This window comes from Panthera pardus, unplaced genomic scaffold (genome assembly GCF_024362965.1).
Source record: "Panthera pardus isolate Hobbes unplaced genomic scaffold, ASM2436296v1 HiC_scaffold_1, whole genome shotgun sequence".
Lineage (NCBI taxonomy): Eukaryota > Metazoa > Chordata > Mammalia > Carnivora > Felidae > Panthera > Panthera pardus.
Window position 1 is genome coordinate 29,379,222 of NW_026526654.1, and position 13,667 is coordinate 29,392,888.

The window sequence follows — 13,667 nt, forward strand, 5'->3', positions numbered from 1 at the left end:
CATTTTGACAAATGCATACTGCTGTGTACTCACCATTATAGTATCATACAAAATAGTTTCATAGCCCTAAATTATGCTTCATTATTCAGAGAGTAACTATCTAGGGAGAGTGTTTTGGGGGACGTACACACCCATTCTGATTTCTTCAGTGGATATTGTGTTGGCTTTCACAGTTACCTCGCTGTAAAGCTAACTGTTGGTTTTCAAAGCTCCCAAAAAGCTGGGAAGAAGTAATGGGAACAGGACAAGTTAAAATCCCAGAAAGTTGCCATTCATACTGACAATCAGATATATTTCTTAAATAACTTCTCAGGTTTTTTAAGCCTTTCATTAATTTCCAGAGTTAAAAAAAAAAACTTTATTTTGACAATTTTCCCAGGATTCATGTTCCTTTTATGGGAGATCAGATTTCCTGAGGTCCTTAATACACCATCAGGGAAGTGGTTCCTTTCCACCTTCCTTTAGATAGATCTAGGTTTTTCCCATGACTTGTGATAAGGAAACATTGGATGCTATTTTTATGCAAATATAAGCATGTTAGTAATTTATTTGAAATGGAACATTGGCTCAAAATAATTAAATATTATGTGTGTACTGGGCACCTGGGTGGCTCAGTCGGTTGGTTAAGCGTCCAACTCTTGATTTCGGCTCAGGTCATGATCTCGTGGTTTGTGAGTTTGAGCCCGGCACCAGGTTTAGCACTTACAGTGTGGAGCCTGCTTGGGATTCTCTTTCTCTCTCTGGCCCTACCCTCTTCTCTTTCCCTGTCTCTCTCTCTGAATAAATAATCAACTTAAAAAAAGAATTTAAATATTATGTGTGCATAAAAAGGAATGAAATGTTGATACATACCACATTGATAAACTTCGAAACATTCTGAATGAAAATAAATTAACACAAAAAGCCCATATTACATGATTCCATTTATACAAGATGGCCAAGATGGACAAATATGTAGACAGATTGTAAATTAGTAGTATTGGAAGAAAAAATATATCAGTATGGCTGGATAATAATAACACAGGGAAAAAAAGGGGTTAGATTAGGTTGAAGGAAAAAAAAAGGGCCTAGATCATGCAGTTCCTTAATACTGTTGATGAGGAGCAATGGGAAAGTCATTAATGGTTTTAAGGGAGAAGTTATTTATATTAAGTGTGATGAATTGGAGGTTTGGAGACAGAAGAGGTTATGTGACAAATGAGAAAAGTATTATACTTGATGCTAAAGACAGTAGTGACCTGGGATATGTTAGTAGTAAAGATGAAGTAAGCAAATGCATTTGAGAAATAATTTGGAGCTAGAAATGTTAAGATCTGTTTATGTGAAAGTTGCAGGAGAAGGAAAATAATCAAGATCACTTGATTATGGAACTTGGTAAATACTGATAAATTATCTAAGATACAGAAGGCTACTAACAGATATGGGTGGTAGAGGTGGTAATCAAATATGCATTTGAACTTATGCTTGAAATGTCTATGCAGGGGCACCTGAGCGGCTCAACCAATTAAGCATCTGACTCTTGGTTTCTGCTTAGGTCATGATCTCATGGTTTATGCGTTTGAGCCTCACATCAGGCTCTGTGCTGACAGTGTGAAGTCTGCTTGTGATTTTCCCTCTGTCTGCCTCCTTCTCTGCCCCTCCTCTGCTCTCTGTCTATATATTTCTTTCTCTCAAAATAAAAAAAAAGAAATTTCTATGCAAAATCTACATGGAGGTGTTGAAAATAATGAGTAAAGACCCAGGACTGAATCTTAAACCCTTTTATACCTAAAGGTAGTTGAGAGTAGGGGATCAATTAAGGAAAAAGAATAGAAAGAATTCAAAAGAACATCCAATGACCTCAGAGTGAAAGCAAAAACTGTTTCAAAATACAGTAGAGAAACAACTATTTTGACAGCACTTGAGTAGACTAACAAAATGATCAGACAAAATGACCTGGATATTGAAAATATGGTGATAAGCATGGAAAAAAAAATAGCATGATGAAGACAGAAAGTGCAAATGGAATTAATTGAACATTTTAAATTATAGTATTTTTAAATAGAAAATATCATTTAATTTAGATTAAATCCAATAAGTATAATCAGAAGAAAATAAATCAATCCAGGAAAAAAGTATTGTATATTATATTTGGCAGACAAAGAGCAATTGTCTGAAATTAAATATCAAATATTGGTAGTCAAGAGATTCTAAAATACTTGAAGGTGCTTGAGTCCTAAGTCCCTGAATTAGTAATAAAGATTTCCCATTAAATCTTTAATCAATTAATTGTTCAAAATCACTTACACACTTGAGATAAATTACAAAGGTTAATAATATACAGCAATTTAAAGTTACAAAGCCAAAAAATAACAGAATGAATTGTTCTTCCAAAATGTGGAGTCTTAAACTTCTTCTCCCTCAGATCTCAACAAATATTGTAGAAACAGATATCAATTATTCTTTGTTATTTCTTCTCAAAAAATAGATCTATAATGTGTAAATTGACTGAGTTTATCTTCCCATTTAGACTTATTATTATTATTATTATTATTTCATATATTTTTAAACTACAGATATAGAGAATTAGTCATAGTCTATATATGGCCTAATACCAGCACTGGTTGGTCTGCACAACCCCTCACTTATTTTATTGATCTATTCATTCATCCCATTTTATTTCCATTCACTCCTTCCATTCCCTACTTGCAGCACAATAAACCATTCTGATGTATTTGATGAGAATCCTTTCACTTGTGTGTGTTCTTACAGAAGGTATAATTTTATTTTATAGTTTTAAATTTTAATATAAAAATAAAATGATAATGTTACATAGACTCTATTCTCTTTCTATTTTTTTTTTTTAGGAACCATGATTTTAAGCTCTACTCTTATTTATGACTGCTCATCTTGTGTGTTGCTTCTAAATGCCATTTATTCAAGAGTGCATCTCTACCAAAGGCTACTCATTTATTCCAGTACTGATGAGTCTCTCCATTGCCTATACAACCACTTAACCCACAAATAGAACAATAGTGAATATTCCAATAAATTTTCTTTTAGGGACTGGTGTAAGATTTTATTTTGGATATTTATCTAGAAGTAATGCTGGGGTATATAACAACTATATTTAATTTTATTTATTACCACCATTCCTACCTCCAGGATATCTGCATCAGTCTACATTCAATTCAGCAAGCAATGGGGATTCTGTATCCTATATTCACATTATGAAATTTTACTTCTGACCATTCTGATGTCTATTAAAGTTTCTATAATTTATACAAAGCATTATTTTTCCTGATAGTAAGTGAAGTCTGTAAACTCAATATATATCCAGAAAAAAAACAGAACAAAACAAAACATGCTTCAGTATGGATACTAAATACCATTTAGAAGCCACATATTCAATTGGAAAAATATTCTAGTTAGCTTTAAAAAAGAATCCAAAACATAGATAATAATTTATTGAGCACTTAAAATGAGTCAGACATTATTTTATATGCTGGGAAATAGTAGTGATAAAAACAATCAAGTCAAATAAACAGACCAACCAAACCGAACAAAAACTTGTCATGAACCTTTTAACAATAAGCATTTATATTGCTCCTGAGTCTATGCATCATCTGGGTAGTTTTTCCAATTTTGGCTGGACTGCCCCATGTATCTTCATCTGGCTGTGGATCAAGTAAGCAACTCTGTTAAATTAGTCTGGGGTTTTTGTTTTTGTGTTCCACACATTTGGGGCTTGGCTGACTATAGCCTGGTCTAGAAGGTCCCTGGCTGGGACAAACAGGTTCTTCTCCAAATGGTCTCTTATTTTCCATCAGCCCAGATTAATTTCTTCCCATAAGGGAGGCAGGTACGCATGAGAGATAACAGAAGTGGGCAAGGCACTTATGGCATAGCCCCATAAATTGCACACCATCACTCCATACATATTTTATGAAGCTAAAGAAAACCACAGGAACAGTCCAGATACAAGGCATGGATAAACAGGTTTTACTTTTTAAAGAGAGAAGCTGCAAGGTCACATTGCAAAAAGCATGGATACAGGGTTGAATGGAAAGTTGCTATTATTTTGCAATCAAAACACACACAAACACAAGTATATGTTTAATATATATGAAGAGCCATGGTTTGTGCTATGGAGAGTGGTAAGAAAAGAGTTCAACAGGATAATAGAGGCCTAATGGCACAGAACTTGTAGGCTACTGTAATACATTATGCTTTCAATTAGAGTAAAAAGGAAAACTCCTGTAAGATTTTGAACAGAAGGGTGATGTCCACGTTGGAATGAGGAGGCAATTAAAATTGCAAACTTGGAGTTCAAATGAGAGGTCTGAACTGGGAATAGACATATAATATAATCTGCTAAAATTATAAATTCTATTTTTTCATTTATATTAAATATAAATTTAATGGATTTCCTTGAATTTTGTTTATACCATTATAATAGGTCAGCAAATAATACTGATTTCTGGTTTGTGACATCTATGTGAGAAAGCTGTATCATTTACAAATTTGATAAACATGGTTTCTACATCTAAACCCAAGTTTACCATATAGGAGATGAGCTCAATTGTTTGCTTTCCCTTTCCATACATCAGTGGCTATTAGAAACCAATACATTTTAGTTTTGGTCCCTTTTTGCTGTGTTATCATATAGTTAATTTGAGTGTTGCCTTCCTTTGCATTTTGGTATTTCCATGACTCTCCTTCAGGACGGGGCTACTTTTCACCTACATAGTTGTTAAAGACAACAACCAATGAAGTGTTTTACATTTAGTAAAAGGAGACATATGTATAGATTATTAAATAAATGTGTACAATTGGGAGCAGTCAATGTTGAACTAAAAAAACAAAACAAAACAAACAAATATGGCTTCCTTCCAACAGAAAAGGTATGTGCTGTGGTGTTTCTATATTTCTAGAAAGCTAACACAATCAGTCCAACTATGAGAAATTCCAATTAAATAGACATCTGTTGAAAACACAACAGAACAGCACGCAATCTGTTTCAAACATGTTTGCATAATGTGGCTGACAGACAGTTTAATAAAACAAACAATAGAGGTAATAAGGTTAGCACTTACTGACAATTAAGTATGAGTAGTTGATACCTGTAAGGAAAGGCGATTCAGAAAATCAATGATAAGCAAGTAGATAATAGGGATTTAAAGCAGAATTTTAAGCAAAAAACACAGAAAATAATAATGAACTTCAGGAAAATATAGCATTCTGTAAATAATAAGAAGAAAGATACGTTTAATATATGCTATGAGAACTATAAAAATGAATCAATATGATTATTAAAAATAGACAAAGATAATAAAGGTACTTTAGAAATAATATACACACATAAAAGAATAGATATGTATGTGTGCATATAATGAAGGCAAATCCCTTCTTCTGCTCCTGTTTTATGTTTTACCTATTTCACATTCTCATCAGCCCCCAGGAAAATGTATCTCTTTAAGATGTCCAGCTCCTCCTCCATGAAACTGGATAGTTTTTATTGTAAAGTTTTTTCATGATTTATATTTAAATTTTCTGATCTGTTTTGCTTTTTACTAACATGGACATTTTAAACGCTAGCATTCTACTTTCTCCCTTTGTTGATGACATTTATTTCCTTTCTCATCACCAATTTAATTTGACCTGTCATTCTCCACCATTTAAAACCTCTACTGTATCGTCAGAATCTTCCTTTTTGCAGACTAAATTCCTTTATTTGAGGATATCTCCTTTAAAATATCTACTGACATAAAGAACTCTCAATGTACCATTAGTACACAGATGACAAACTGGCAAGTAGTAGTTTGAAACAAGGGTGCTTATGGGTTGGATTCATCTATATAGTTTTCCTATTTTATTAAAGCAAATATATAAAGACTGATAGATTTCCTGTGTTAATAACAAATGTGACAGTACTTGGAGAAAATACTGACATAACAAATGTAATCCAGTCTGACTTCAGTTTTTAATATTTGGGTGCTATATATTTTCAGGCTTCACTCTCTCTTCACTTCCTGGCCTACTTTTGCACAGGCTGGGAACAACGTCTATGTGCTCCCTCACCTGGTGTGAGGTTCAAATCCCAGAAACAACTGGGACACCTGTGCCCACAACTAGAAATGTGGTGTCCAGCCCACACCCTCACTATGATAAAAACCCCAAGCCAGTCTCCTTTCAGACTCTCACAAACCATTTCAGACTCACTCAGGAGGCTTACTCTGCTCTCCCCCAAAACTCTTATTATGCTAGTAATAAACTTTTCTATTCCTTTCTGTGTGTGTCTGCAGCATCATTTTATGACATACAAACCAGATTTTGAGTGGGTTCCACCCTGCCTCTGCAGAATGTTCTAAGGAGCAAGGATCTGCGGAAACTAGGACACCGCTCCCTCAGTACGATATTTGCATGGGCGCTTCTGATGCTTCTCATTTATTCCTCACGTGCTGATCTCAACGGACATTTAATTTTGCAGCCAACTACCTTAAAACACATGGTAGGTAACTTTTTATATTTTTATATATTGAAATTTATTGATTGAAAAAGATCTATGAATTTTCTAATGATATCAAATGGAACCACAATCATTAACCAAAAAGTACTGTGTGGGGAAAAAGGATGTGGTAGTTATAAAAATGAAGAGAAGTTTGTTCCCTAAAAAGATAATGATGTGATTGGTATTTTTCTTTTGGAAAAACTTTGAGGGCTCTAGCTTATTTTTTTCTTTTAATTCTAAAACCTAGCTTACGGATAAAGGCCCGGTTTAGATGTTATGTAACATTTTAATTTGTAATAGCATTTCAATTCTGCTAAAGGACTAGGAACTGTTCCAGAGAAGCAGATAAATGCAAAGTCAGGAGAGACTAACCAATATTCTAGTATCTTGAAGTGGTTAAGAAAAGCAAAATATTTTTCATAATTACCTCATTATTTAGTAATTGGAGACATTTGCTCTTTGTGAATTGTGATGTACTTATTTTATCCCTTGACAGAAATGGAATAAAAAGTAATTACAGTGCAAAACATATTTGTATAAGAACAGAATGAAATATGGAACCGATAAAAAAAATCCTGGGTTATTTTGAGAATGAGTCAATGAATTAATACATATAAAAGGCACAGAATAGTGCCTGGCCCATAATAAACGCCCAATGTTGCCTAATATTATTGGTGCTGTTATTGTTGTTATTGTAAAAGTAAGGGAACAGGTATCAGACACCTATTGCTACAGTCATATTGTTCAGTTAGATTTCAGTTGTGGGGAATGTCTTGCACATTTTCTGAATTTGTATTTCTTTATCTATGATACATATTTATTTAAGTGGATGGGGGAATTAAAGTGGACTAACAATTCTAGTTCAATTCTTTTTTATTTAATTGCTTACCAACAAAATAGTTCTTATAATAACTATCAATTGCTTGTTAACTTTCACCCTTCTTCCGTTTTTCCCCTTTAATTAAAGTGCATCTCTAATTCTTAAATGATAAGATTGGTTTTGATAATTTTGCTGGAATTCCCAGTTTGAAGGTATTTAGAAAGTAATACAAAGAAATATTCAGTGCTAGCTACTGACCTTGTGTCATCAGTGTCCAGATTAAGAATCCCTGCTCTTTTTTTTTAATTTTTATTTTCAGTTTCTTTGTTTGTTTGTTTTGCTTATTTTTAAATTCTACATATTAGTGAGAGTATTCAGTATTTATCTTTCTGATTTATTTCACTTAGCATAATACCCTCAAGATCCATCCATGTTCTAGCAAATGGCAGGATTTCCTTCCATTTTATAGCTGAATAGTATTCCATTTGTAAATCCTCGCTCTTAAATGCCTCAGAATCCAGGGGCACCTGGGTGGCTCAGTCAGTTGAGCATCTAGCTTCAACTCAGCTCGTGAGTTCGAACCCTGCGTCAGGCTCTGTGCTGACAGCTCAGAGCCTGCTTCGGATTCTGTGCTTCCCTCTCTCTCTGCCCCAACCCACTCGCATTCTGTCTCTGTGTCTCTCAAAAATAAATAAACATTAAAAAATTTCTTTTAAATGCCTTGGAATCTGGTGTATTATTATAACTAATATTTATTAATTCATTTTTAATTCAAGGGTTATTTTCGGGAGATTCAAGCTGTGCCACTTGGCATGAATCTAAGCATAGCCCCTGTGTTTTTTATCCTTCCAGTTATATTCCTGTCCTCAAAAGAGAAAATTCAGTAAATAGATGTGCATACCGTTTCCTACTTTCTGTATTTCTAATAGAGACTCAATGTCTCGTACAATAGGATTTTCCACCAGGATGACACAACATCCCATTGAATAGTTTACTGTTTTATTTATGAGACAGTAAATGAAATTACAAAGATAACTCTTTGTGTTTTATTTATGAGACAATAAATGAAATTACAAAGATAACTATTTGTCTTTGAAGAGTTCCCCATATTTTTTTTTTTTCTCATCAGTTGAGATCATTTCAAAAAGCACAATTAGGTTAAGATACCTTGTAGTTGTAGGTCAAATATTTAGCAAATTCATAAATAAATTTGTGTAAATGAATTCTAATCACTGAAAGCAAGTAAAGTAACTAGCAGTATGCAAAAGCCTAGATTATATAAAGGCTTATGGGAAATGATTACATGTGTCATGTCTGAATGTTTGTGTCCCCTCCCCCCCACATTCGTATATTAAAGCCCACAAGGTGATGGTGCTTGAAAGTAGGGCGAGGCCCCCATGATGGAAGCAGTGTCCTGATAAAGGGAGAAAGAGGGGACACAGTGTGTTCTCTTCCTAACACGTAAAGCTGCAGCAAGAAGGCAGCTGTCTACAAGTCAGGAATAAGTCCCTCAAGGGAGGAGGCAAATTGGCTAGCACTTTGGTCTTGGACTTCCTGGAAGTCTGCAGAACTGTGAGAAATAAATTCCCGTTTAACCCATCCATTATGCCGCATTTTATTATAGCAGCCAGAGTTGAGAAATACCATACGGCAGGAGTTAATAACTCAAAAAGTAATTAAATACAATGTAGTTTTAATATATATTAATGTCATAAATGAAAATGTGATGTTTTAATGTCTCAATAATAAAAAAAATCAAAAAGAACAGAAAAAAGGAGATACACCACAATTTTACAAGACACAAAGTGAAAACCGCTAGTGTGTATTGTGGTATTTTACAATTAGTCTGTCAAAAGCAAAATATAGGTATCAGTTATTCCTAGGCTAGAATTAGACTCAGGAATAACCAGAATATGTGAAATTTTCTTGAATAACTCTTTCAAAATGAATAAATATGTTGTTTAATATTATATATATTCTTTTATTACCCTAGTTTTCTGATTATAAAGTATACTATTGTAGCTAACTTAAACAACATCGAAATATAAAAAGAGAAGTAAGTTACTATATTTTCTATATTTTTTAATTCTCTGATACACATACACTATTAATAAATTCAAATTATATTTAATGTTTATATAAATATGAAAATGTCAAAATTATTTTGAAATATTTAAATGGCATTAAAAATTTTTATTTCATTATCTTAATTTCAAATTCTCTTTTGAATATTGAAAATAGATTTAAGGTAAATACAGTACCTTATAGTTTCTAGTACTTGTATTTTTTTTATTTTTTTAATGCTTACTTATTTTTGAGAATGAGAGGGGGGTGGATAAAGGATCTGAAGCAGGCTCTCTGATGACAGCACAGAGCCCGATGTGGGGCTTGAACTCACAAACAATGAGATCATGACCTAAGCCAAAGTTGGATGCTCTATCAACTGAGACACCCAGGTGCCCCTCTACTACTTCTGTTAACTATGTACTCCTGTTCTTGCCCATCTCTACCAGAAGACAGGAGATATTGTTGGTAGGTTTTTGGTAAATTAAATTTTTTCCTCATATAAAAAAATAAATGACATTTCCTTGCATATATATAACAAGTTTTTCCAGTTAACTTGTGTGTATGTTAAAATTTTCTTTGTAGTATAGTCTTTATGATTTCTAAATGTTGACTTGTAATGGGAAAATCTATTTTCTCAAAGGCTTTCTGAGCTTGCTTTTGATTTGATGGTTTTATTGATTTGAGATCAACGTAAATGTTTGGTATATAATTTACTTTTTGATGGCAATGTATTTTAAACATAAAGATATTATATGTTCCCTAGAAATTTAGAAAGTACAAAAAAGATTAACCTCCTAGTAAGCCTAAATAAAAGAGTATCTCTCTTAAGTTATTTTTTCATTACTGTGAAAGAATAGACTATTCTGTAATAATCTTTTAGAATCTGAAGATTTTTTTACTTAATATATTGCATTAGAAATTTGAGAGATTCTTTACTACTTAATTTGTAAAAGTGTTATATTAGTTCATTGTATTAGTATTTTATAATATATTAGGTCTTTGTTTTTTATTTTTATTTCTTTATTTTTTAATGTTTATTTTTCAGAGTGAGAGAGAACACAAAGTGGGGAGGGGCAAGAAGAGAGGGGGACAGAGCATCTGAAGTGGGCTCTGTGCTGAGAACTGACAATGTGGGACTGGAACTCATGAACTGTGAGATCATTACCTGAGCCAAAGCTGGACGCTAAACTGACTGAGCCACCCGGACGCCCCAGGTCTTTGTTTTTTAAATGATCACTATTACAGATAAAAGTAGAAAAATTATACCTTTAAGAAATCATGCTTCAATAGTATGCTTAAAAATAAATTCCTAAAACTATAATTTTTTAATAGAAAAGTGGAAAGCCTCCTAAAACTTTTAAAGTATGTTGGGGAGCCTCAGTGGCTCAATTAGTTAGGCCTCCGGCTTGGTTTCATCTCAGGTCATGATCTCACAGTTGGTCGGATTGAGCCTCACATTGGTCTCCGTGTCCATTTGTGAGGATCCTGCGTGGCATTCTCTCTCTTCCCCTCCCTCTGTCCACTCCACACACTCTTTTATCTAAAAAAAAAATTAATATATGTTAGTAAACACATCGCAGTTTATAGTTCTACCAAGAGTCTGGAAATTGGTCCCTTCAGCCCCTTCTTTTATTTATATTACAGGGACCACATTTTTCACCTTTATTGTCTCAATATACTTGAAATATATAAATCTCATTCTGACTTCTAATGTTAATTGCTTTTTATCTTATATTTACTTTAATACCAATGGTAACCAGAATATAATAAATATAAATAACCTGACATATAGTTTATTTCTTCTTCTGGGCCAGTTTTCTCATCTTGCCACGGAGAAGCAACTTACTATTCCTAAAAAATACATTATATCTTTTGTTTTACTATTATATTCCACTTTTACCTTTTATGAAATAATTATTAAGCAATTTTAAATATTTATTATTAAAGCTCACCATAATGCTAAAATAATAAAAACTGAAATCACAAGTTCTATATGAAATCCTAATACATAAATTTTTTTTTCAATATATGAAGTTTATTGTCAAATTGGTTTCCATACAACACCCAGTGCTCATCCCAAAAGATGCCCTCCTCAATACCCATCACCCACCCTCCCCTCCCTCCCACCCCCCATCAACCCTCAGTTTCTTCTCAGTTTTTAACAGTCTCTTATGTTTTGGCTCTCTTCCACTCTAACCTCTTTTTTTTTTCCTTCCCCTCCCCCATGGGTTTCTGTTAAGTTTTTCAGGATCCACATTGATGACATTTAGGCTCTTTCCATAATTTGGCTATTGTTGAGAGTGCTGCTATAAACATTGGGGTACAAGTGTCCCTATGCATCAGTACTCCTGTATCCCTTGGGTAAATTCCTAGCAGTGCTATTGCTGGGTCAAGGGTAGGTCTATTTTTAATTTTCTGAGGAAACTCCACACTGTTTTCCAGAGGGGCTGCACCAATTTGCATTCCCACCAACAGTGCAAGAGGGTTCCCGTTTCTCCACATCCTCTCCAGCATCTATAGTCTCCTGATTTGTTCATTTTGGCCACTCTGACTGGCGTGAGGTGATATCTGAGTGTGATTTTGATTTGTATTTCCCTGATGAGAAGCGACGTTGAGCATCTTTTCATGTGCCTGTTGGCCATCCGGATGTCTTCTTTAGAGAAGTGTCTATTCATGTCTTCTGACCATTTCTTCACTGGATTATTTGTTTTTCGGGTATGGAGTTTGGTGAGCTCTTTATAGATTTTGGATACTAGCCCTTTGTCCGATGTCATTTGCAAATATCTTTTCCCATTCCGTTGGTTGCCTTTTAGTTTTGTTGATTGTTTCCTTTGCAGTGCAGAAGATTTTTATCTTGATGAGGTCCCAATAGTTCATTTTTGCTTTTAATTCCTTTGCCTTTTGGGATGTGTCAAGTAAGAAATTGCTGTGGCTGAGGTCAGAGAGGTCTTTTCCTGTTTTCTCCTTTAGGGTTTTGATGGTTTCCTGCTTCACATTCAGGTCCTTTATCCATTTTGAGTTTATTTTTGTGAATGGTGTGAGAAAGTGGTCTAGTTTCAACCTTCTACATGTTGCTGTGAGTTCTCCCAGCACCACTTGTTACAGAGACTGTCTTTTTTCCATTGGATATTCTTTCCTGCTTTGTCAAAGATTAGTCGGCCATACTTTTGTGAGTCTAGTTCTGGGGTTTCTATTCTATTTCATTGGTCTATGTGTCTGTTTTTGTGCCAATACCATGCTGTCTTGATGATGACAGCTTTGTAGTAGAGGCTAAAGTCTGGGATTGTGATGCCTCCTGCTTTGGTCTTCTTCAAAATTACTTTGGCTATTCGGGGCCTTTTGTGGTTCCATATGAATTTTAGGATTGCTTGTTCTAGCTTCGAAAAGAATGCTGGTGCAATTTTGATTGGGATTGCATTGAATGTGTAGATAGCTTTGGGTAGTATTGACATTTTGACAACATTTATTCTTCCAACCCATGAGCATGGAATGTTTTTCCATTTCTTTATATCTTCTTCAATTTGCTTCATAAGCTTTCTATAGTTTTCAGCATACAGATCTTATACATCTTTGGTTAGATTTATTCCTAGGTATTTTATGCTTCTTGGTGCAATTGTGAATGGGATCAGTTCCTTTATTTGTCTTTCTGTTGCTTCATTGTTAGTGTATAAGAATGCAACTGATTTCTGTACATTGATTTTTGTATCCTGCAACTTTGCTGAATTCATGTATCAGTTCTAGCAGAGTTTTGGTGGAGTCTGTTGGATTTTCCATGTATAGTATCATGTCATCTGCAAAAAGTGAAAGCTTGACTTCATCTTTGCCAATTTTGATGCCTTTGATTTCCTTTTGTTGTCTGATTGCTGATGCTAGAACTTCCAACACTATGTTAAACAACAGCGGTGAGAGTGGACATCCCTGTCGTGTTCCTGATCTCAGGGAAAAAGCTGTCAGTTTTTCCCCATTGAGAATGATGTTAGCTGTGGGCTTTTCATAAATGGCTTTTATGATGTTTAAGTATGTTCCTTCTATTCCGACTTTCTTGAGGGTTTTTATTAAGAAAGGATGCTGAGTTTTGTCAAATGCTTTTTCTGCATCAATTGGCAGGATTATATGGTTCTTATCTTTTCTTTTATTAATGTGATGTATCACATTGATTGGTTTGCAAATGTTGATCCAGACCTGCATCCCAGGAGTGAATCCCACTTGATCATGGTGAATAATTCTTTTTATATGCTGTTGAATTTGATTTGCTAGTATCTTATTGAGAATTTTTGCATCCATATTCAC

The 13,667-nt window shown here is 34.1% G+C and overlaps 1 long non-coding RNA gene across 2 annotated transcripts in view; it reads left to right on the forward strand.

Moving 5' to 3' along the window:
- Window positions 1–6,255: 6,255 nt before the first annotated feature.
- The window catches only part of LOC109264176 (uncharacterized), a 97,476-nt gene continuing 90,064 nt past the window's right edge, over window positions 6,256–13,667 (forward strand). For both annotated transcript variants that reach the window (XR_002078629.2, XR_002078628.2), the window contains exon 1: window positions 6,256–6,490. This is a non-coding gene — a long non-coding RNA (uncharacterized LOC109264176). The remainder of the gene's footprint in view (window positions 6,491–13,667) is intronic.